This window comes from Suricata suricatta, chromosome X (assembly GCF_006229205.1).
Source record: "Suricata suricatta isolate VVHF042 chromosome X, meerkat_22Aug2017_6uvM2_HiC, whole genome shotgun sequence".
Classification (NCBI taxonomy): domain Eukaryota; kingdom Metazoa; phylum Chordata; class Mammalia; order Carnivora; family Herpestidae; genus Suricata; species Suricata suricatta.
The window spans coordinates 44,057,511-44,066,421 of NC_043717.1; the positions used below are offsets into that span (position 1 = coordinate 44,057,511).

Here is an 8,911-nt window from a genome sequence, read left to right on the forward strand (position 1 = left end):
TGGAGTAGGAGTACTCTAAGCTCACCTCATCCCACAAATACAACCAGATAACTATCAAATAATTCTAAATACACCAGAAAATGACCTGAAGACTGTCAGAGAAAACTATACAACTAACGGTAGAAAAGGGGCCACACTGAAGAAGGTAGAAAGTGCAAAGACATGGCTGGGGAGTGAAATGGACCATGGCCATGACAGTGGAGAGGATGCAATAGTTGCAGAGAAGGGTGAGACAGAGTAATACATAGGGGAGTGCTTGAGGGAAACAAACCCTATAGTAACTGGCTTGTAAAGCAAGAGGGGCCAAACTTCATGACATCTGGCAACTAGAGGGGCATAAAACCTGGAGTTTTAAAGGTCACCAGGCTTGGCTAGGGTAGACACTGGAGGGCATTATATTGTTCTTGCAAAGAAGGTACACAAACAACCTGTGGGTATACAGCACAGAAACAGTGATATGAAGAGCACCTGGTGTACACAGTGTAGAGGGTTATTTGTTTATTTTGGACAACATCCAAAAGAGGTAGGGTTCAGAGAAATCTTCAGAAAGAAAAGAACAAGGCGGTGCCATTTCTCTCCACTGACCCTAAGCCTAAGCACAGGTTCACCTATAGGAACCAGCACAAAACTGACACTTGCTTACACCAACTCTTGCCCCCCATATTCCAGTAGAACCACTCTTCTAATTTTCCATTAATGCCTTGGCAGACCCCTCCTCCAGAAAACTGGCCCCGAACCCTGCTCACACCACACTTCCCTACTCAGGAGTTTTAAGGAATCTCAGTTATAGCAGCAGTGGCAATAGGTACCATTTCACAAACAGACCAGAACAAACCTAAGATAAAACATGCCACATTCAGGCTAGGGGCCAGACATTCCCTGCAACAGGTAAATAGAGCTTCTTCAGACGACTGACCTGAAGGCTAAAGTGGCTAAGGCAAAACATAAGAGCACAGGCAGCACACATTGGAGAACACTCCAGGAAGAACCAGGTCCAGGGGAACAGGGGACACTACATGGCAGGTCACTATAGAATGTCTTCATCATAAGACCATTACTCTCAAGAACAGAAGACATAGTTTATTTCCTAACACAGACAAATGGTCACAGAAATGTAGGTAAAATGAAAACACAGAGAAATTTATCCCAAATGAAAGAACACTACAAGGCCATGGCCAGAGATCTAAGCAAAACAGAAACGAAGTAAATAACATGCCCGATAGAGAAATTAAAGTAATGATCACAAAGATACTCACTGGACTTGAAAAAGAGTAGAAGACATCAGTGAGACCCTTAACACAGAGATAAGGAATAACATAGCAGCGATAAAGGGCTCAATAAACCAAATGAGAAGCACGCTTGATGGAATGAACAGCAGGATGGAAGAAGTAGAGGAACGAATTAGTGACCTAGAAGACAGAATAATGGAAAGTAATCAAGTTGAACAAGAGAGAAAAAAGAATTATGAAAAATGAAAATAGACTTAGGGAACACAGTGACTCCACCAAATGTAGTAACAGTCATATTATAGGAGTCCTAGAAGATGAAAGAGAAAAGAGGGTACAAAATTTACTTGAAAAAATAATAGCTGAAAATATCCCTGATCTGGGGAAGTAAAAGACATCCAGATCCAGAAGGTATAGAAAACTCCCATAATATTGACAAAAGGAGATCAACACCAAGATATACCATAATTAAATTGGCAAAATATAGTGATTAAAAAAAGTTTAAAGCAGCAAGGGAAAAAAAGATATCCAAAAGGCTAGAAACCCAAAACCACTAGCAGGAGACTTTTCAGCAGAAATTTTGCAAGCCCAACAGTGAGTGGCTTGATATATTCAAACTGCTAAACAGGAAAAATCTGCAAGCAACTATACTGTTTTCAGCAAGGCTATCATTAAGAATAGAAAGAGAGATAAAGAGCTTCCTGCACAAATAGAAACTAAAGGAGTTCATGACCAAAAATCCAGCCCTGTAAGAAATATTTAAGGGGACTCTTTGAGTGGAAAGAAAGACCAGAAGTGACAGTATAAAAGTAGGAACCAAAAGGAGTAAAAAATAATATTTCTGTCAAAAATCAGTCAAGGTATTCACAAAACAAAAGGAAAATGTGTAAAATATGTAAAATATGTGAAATATGATAAAATATACCTAAAATATGGGCAGGAGAGAAGTAAGGAATGGTTCCAATTTTAAACACCCATAAAATTACTATAGACACCTATATGCATAAGAAGTTATATACAAACCTAATGGTAACAATATCTCAAAAGCCATTAATAAGTATGTTAGGAATAAAGAGAAAAATCCAAATATATCAATAAGGAAAATGATTAAACAATTAAAGAGAGAAAGATAAAAATGATCAGAGGAAATCTTCAGAAACAACCCCAAAACAAATATTAAAATGAGAATACATTATCATTAATTACTTTTATTGTAAATGGATAAAATGCTCCAATCAGAAGGAATAGGGCAACAGAGTGGGGGAAAAAAAGACAAATCTATATGTGGCTTACAAGAGACTCATTTTAGAACTTAAGACAAAAGCAGAATGAAAATGAGGGGGTGAAAAATGTCTATCATAAAAATGGATGTCAACAGAAAGACAAGGAGCAATACTTATATCAGGGAAAATAGACTTTAAAACAGACTGTAACAAGAGATAAAAGACACTATATAATCATAAAGGGGATATCCAACAAAAAGTTGTAACAATTCTTAATAACTAGGCACCCAACTTATAAGCAACAAAAGACAAAACAGTAAATAAAAAATATAAATATCAATAATAATACAATAATAGTTGGGTACTTGAACACCCAACTTACATCAAGGGACAGATAATCTAAACAGAACATCAACAAGGAAACAATGATTTTTATTTCTTTTATAGTTGTCAAGCTGGATTCCATAAAACACCCAGTGCTCATCCCCACAAGTGCCCTCCTCCATGCCCATCACCTCCCCTTCCCCTCTCCCCCATCCCCATTAGCCCTTAGTTTGTTCTCAGTATTCAAGAGTCTCTCATGGTTTGCCTCCTCCCTCTCCCCAACTATTTTTCCCCTTCCCCTCCTGTATGGTCCTCTAATGAGAAACAATGGTTTTAGAGGAGGACCAAGATGGCGGAGAGGAAGGGAGCTCTGTAAACTTACTTAATCTGCCCGATCTATCGAACTGAGAAGGACATTACTCTCATCTGCAAGAGCGGAAGGAGAAAATATGGACACCAGAAAGAAGACAACCTCAAAGATACTTGAGTTGAGTGAGTGCGAACTGGGGAGATTGGAAAACGGGCTAGCCCAAGACGGGCAGGGGAGGTGGGAGCCCCAGCCCAATGTGGGGCAAGCGTGTGGAGCCCCTGAGAGACAAATGGAAGAGATAGAGAAACTGAACACATTCACAGTACTGTCTCTGGGGAAGAGATAAAGAATGTTTAACCGCACATGGAGAAAGAAACTCTCACCCCATATATAACTGCTGGGCAGCCCAAATCCCGAACCCGGCTGGCACAAAAGAAAGAACAGCTTGCAGTCCTGTGCCATGCTGGCGGGGAGTCAGTGGCCACGGCCCCAAGCTCACTTCCACCTTGGCTGCGGGAGTGGGAGCACACACCTCATTTCCATGGCACATCTCACCTCCAGCATTGGCTGTGCGAATCTCGAATCCGGGGCGCCAACAGGGAAAAAAATAGCCCCTACCCCAGCATGATCCTGGCAGGGAGTGGGCAGCTGTGGAAGCTGGGACACACGCTCCGGCTGCAGGAGTGAGCAGCTCATTTCCAGCAGCACCCTGCGCCTCGGGCAGGAGCAGCGTGAATCCCAGCTGGTGCCAAGACAAACTCATCCATCCCCCACGAACACGATCCTGGCTGGGGGCTGGGAGTCTGCAGCCTGTCTGTGATGGTGTGCACTTCACCTCCTGCTGCGCGCCTCACCTCAGGCAGCACACCTCGCCACAGGCAGCAGCAGTGCAAATCCCAGCCTGCGTGAAGAGGAACTGACTCCTTCCGCTACGAAGCCAGCCAGCAGAGCAAGTACATCTCATCTGTGATAGCATAAAAGTGCATGGACTAGGACTTTGAACCGAGGTAGGCCTGGAAAATACAACATGGCTCAGCTGCGGCACAAGAAGACAGGACTCATTACAGTGGCCAATAGAGCCTAGTTCCAGTGGAGCTTGGCATACCTCCATTCTACTCTCTGCAGCTACCAAGGTGGAGCCTCTAAGAGCAGCCTAGAAGACCTACCACACCAAGCCTATCCACAAGGGGGAGCTGCTGCTCTTTTTTTTCCCCCTTTTTCTTCTTTTTCTTGTACTTATTTTTTATTATTATTACCTTTCTTACTTAATACTTGTTTAATTTTTGCTCCTTATTTTCCTTTCTACTTTCCCCCTCTTTTTTTTTCTTTCTTGCAATGCAGATATATTCACCTGTATCTCATCCATACCTCTCCCCTCAAGTGGTCATACACGTTTAGACTGTCCCTTGTCCTTCATTGTCTCTGACCCCTTTTTTTCCTTTTATTTTTCTTCTCTTGTTTCATCTCGTCCCTCTCCATTTTCTTCCTTTTCTTTCCCCCTTTTAATTTGTTTGTTTGTTTGATTTGTCTGTGCGTTTGTGTGCTTCTATTCCCTCTGTTTGCCTGTCTGTTTTCATTCTTAGGGCTACACCAAGAAACAAGCCAAAGTGTGCATGATGGCAAGTCCCAAATATCACTGAGTAGGGAAATAAAATATTTAAAGGCATAACAAGAGAAACTGAGAGACACCATTAAAATAATATTTCCTGAAACGACTGGCCCTGGACAGTCAATAAGCCTCCTTTAACAGAGCAATATTAACAGATGCACAGTGCACAACAAGCTTTTTAAATCTGGCAAGAGACAGAAAACAAGCAAATTGACAAAATGCAGTAACTCTCCCCTGAAGATCTCCAGGAAGAAGTCACAGCCAAAGAACTGCTCAAGGCAGATCTAGACAACATACCGGAACAAAAATTTAAAAAACTTGTCATAAAATTAATCGCTGGGGTTGAAAAAAGCATCAAAGAAGCAACTGAGACAATGATTAGGAACGTTGAAAATAGGTGTGAGGAGTTTAAAAAGGCTATAAATGAGGCAAATAACAAAATGGAGGCAGCTACCTCAAGGATTGACGAGGCAGAGAGAAGAATAGGTGAATTAGAAGATATAGTTATAGCAAAAGAGGAAGGTGGAAAAAGGAGAGAGAAATTGATTCAGGAGCAGGAAAGGAGAATTCAAGACCTGAGCGACACAATCAAACGGAACAACATCCCTATCATAGGAATTCCTGAAGAGGAAGACAGAGAGAAAGGTCCTGAAGGGATACTAGACCAAATTATAACTGAGAATTTCCTAAATCTGGGAAAAGAAATAGACATTCAAATTCAAGAGGCTAAAAGAACCCCCTTAAGACGTAACTTGAATAGGCCTTCAGCACGACATATAATAAAACTGGCAAAATATAAAGATAAAGAGAGAATTCTAAAAGCAGCTAGAGAAAAAAGGGCCCTCAAATACAAAGGGAAACCTATTAGAGTGGTTACAAACCTATCTAGCGAAACTTGGCAGGCCAGAAAGGAAAGGCAGGAAATCTTCAATTTGATGAACAGAAAAAACATGCAGCCAAGAACCCTTAATCCAGCAAGCCTCTCATTCAATATAGAAGGAGAGATAAAGGTGTTCTGCAAGAAGCAAAAATTGAGAGAATTCATGACCACCAAAGCAGCCCTACAGGAAATCCTAAGAGGGACTCGCTAAGGGAAATGTTGCAAAGAATACAAGGTGCCAGAGACACCACTATAAACATGAATTCTAGGGAGAACACAATAAATCTAAACCCACACTTTTCAATAATAACACTGAATGTAAATGGACTGAATGCTCCAACCACACGACACAGGGTAGCAAAATGGATCAAAAAACAAAATCCATCGATAGGCTGTCTACAAGAGACTCATTTTCGACCTGAAGATACCTTCAGTTGAAGGTAAAGGGATGGAGAAATATCTATCAGGCGACTGGAAGCCAAAAGAAACCTGGAGTAGCTATACTAATATCAGACAAACTTGACTTTAAAGTAAAGGCAGTAACAAAAGAAGAAGAGGGACATTATATAATAAAGACAGGGTCTCTCCATCAGGAAGAGCTAACAATTATAAATATCTATGTGCCTAACTCGGGAGCACCCAAATACATAAAGCAACTAATCACAGAAAGAAACAATCTTATTGACAAAATAGTGCTAACTGCAGGGGACTTTACTTTATTACTGCACTGACAGCAATGGATAGATCAACCACACAGAAAATCACTAAAGAAGCAATTGTCCTGAATGACACATTGGAACAGATGGAATTGATAGATATATTTAGAACTCTACATCCTGAAGTTAGGAAATTCACCTTCTTTTTGAGTGCACATGGCACATTCTCCAAGATAGATCACATACTGGGGCATAAAGCAGCCCTCCATAACTATAAACGAATTCAGATCAGACCATGCACACTTTCAGATCACAATGCTATGATACTTGAAATAAACCACAGGAAAAAGTCTGGAAAATGTGGAGGTTAAAAACCACCCTACTAAAGAATGATTGGGCTAATCAGGCAATTAGAGAAGAAATTTAAAAAATATATGGAAACAAATAAAAATAAAAATACAACAATCCAAAATCGCTGGGATGCAGCAAAGGCAGTCCTAAGAGGAAAGTATACTGCAATCCAGACCAATTTCAACAAACCAGAAAAAGCGCAAATTCAAAATCTAACAGAGCACATAAAGGAACTAGAAGGGGAGCAGCAAGAGCACCCAAAACAGCAGAAGAAAAGAAATAAAAAATATCAGAGCAGAACAAAATAAATAGAATTCAAATAAACAGTGGAGCAGATCAATGAAACCAGGAGTTGGTTTTTAGAAACAATAAACAAAATCGATAAGCCTCTAGCCAGGATCCTCAGAGCGAAAAGAGAGAGCACCCAATAGACAAAATCATGAATGAAAAAGGATCTATTACAACCAATCCCTTAGAAACACAAGCAATCATCAGATTACTATGGAAACTTATATGCCAACAAACTGGACAACACAAAAGAAATGGACAAATTCCTAAATGCACATGCACTGCCAAAATTCAAACAGGAAGAGATAGAAAGCATGAATAGACCGATAACCACTGAAGAAATTGAATCCGTTATTAAAAATCTCCCAAAGAATAAGAGCTAGGGCCAGATGGCTTCCCAGGGGAATTCTATCAGACATTTAAAGCAGAGCTCATACCCATTCTTCTCAAACTATTCCAAAAAATAGAAATAGAAAGAAAGCTTCCAAACTCATTCTATGAAGCCAGCATCACCTTGATACCCAAATCAGACATAGACCCAATAAAAAAAGAGAACTGCAGACCAATATCCTTAATGAATACAGTTGCAAAAATACTCAACAAGATACTAGCAAAGTGAATTCAACAGCATATAAAGAATTATCCATCATGGTCAAGTGCGATTCATTCCTGGGTTACAGGGATGGTTCAATATTCGCAAATCGATCAATGTGATCCATCACATTAACAAAAGAAAGTATGAAAATCATATGATCCTGTCAATAGATGCAGAAAAAGCATTTGAGAAAATATAGCACCCTTTCTTAATAAAAACTCTTGAGAAAGTCGGGATGGAAGGAACTTACCTAAATATTATAAAAGCAGTCTATGAAAAGCCCACAGCTAATATAATCCTCAATGGGGAAAAACTGAGAGCTTTCCCCCTGAAATCAGGAACACGACAGGGGTGTCCACTCTCACCACTGTTGTTTATCATAGTGCTGGAAGTCCTAGCATCAGCAATCAGACAACAAAAGGAAATAAAAGGCACCAGAATTGGCAAGAAGAAGTCAAACTTTCACTTTCACTTTCACAGACGAGATGATACTCTACATGGAAACCCGATCAACTCCACCAGAAGCCTTCTAGAACTGATCAATGAATTCAGTAAAGTTGCAGAGTACAAAATCAATGTAGTGAATTCAGTTGCATTCCTATACACCAATAATGAAGTAGCAGAAAGAGAAATCAAGAAACTGAACCCATTCACGATTGCACGAAAAGCCATAAAATACCTAGGAGTAAACCTAACCAAGGATGTAAAAGACCTATATGATGAAAACTATAGGAAACTTATGAAAGAGGTTGAGGAAGACACCAAGAAATGGAAAAACATTCCCTGTTCATGGATCGAAAGAATAAACATTGTGAAAATGTTATTACTACCCAAAGCAATCTACACATTCAATGCAATCCCCATCAAAATTGCACCAACATTCTTCTCAAAGCTAGAACAAACTATCCTCAAATTCGTATGGAACCACAAAAGATCCCGAATAGCAAAAGTAATATTGAAGAAGAAAACCAAAACGGGAAGCATCACAATTCCAGAGTTTAGCCTCTACTACAAAGCTGTCATCATCAAGACAGTATGGTATTGGCACAAAAACAGACACATAGACCAATGGAATAGAATAAAGAACCCAGAACTAGGCCCACAAATGTACGGCCAATTAATTTTTGACAAAGCAGGAAAGAGTATCCGATGGAAAAAAGACTGCCTCTTTAGCTGGTGGTGCTGGGAGAGCTGGACAGCAACATGTAGAAAAATGAAATTAGACCACTTCCTTACACCACACTCAAAAATAAACTCAAAATGGCTGAAGGACCTGAATGTGAGACAGGAAACCATCAAAATCCTTGAGGAGAAAGTAGGAAAACAACCTCCTTGACCTCCACTGCAGCAATTTCCTACTTGACACATCCCCAAAGGCAAGGGAAATGAAAGCAAAAAAGAACTCTTGGGACCTCATCAAGATAAAAAGCTTCTGCAAGGCAAAGGAAA

General features: G+C 40.1%; 1 protein-coding gene across 1 annotated transcript in view; it reads right to left on the reverse strand.

Moving 5' to 3' along the window:
• Nucleotides 1-8,911, reverse strand: part of WNK3 (WNK lysine deficient protein kinase 3) — a 175,942-nt gene that overhangs the window by 52,601 nt on the left and 114,430 nt on the right. The gene's annotated exons all lie outside the window — the stretch shown is intronic.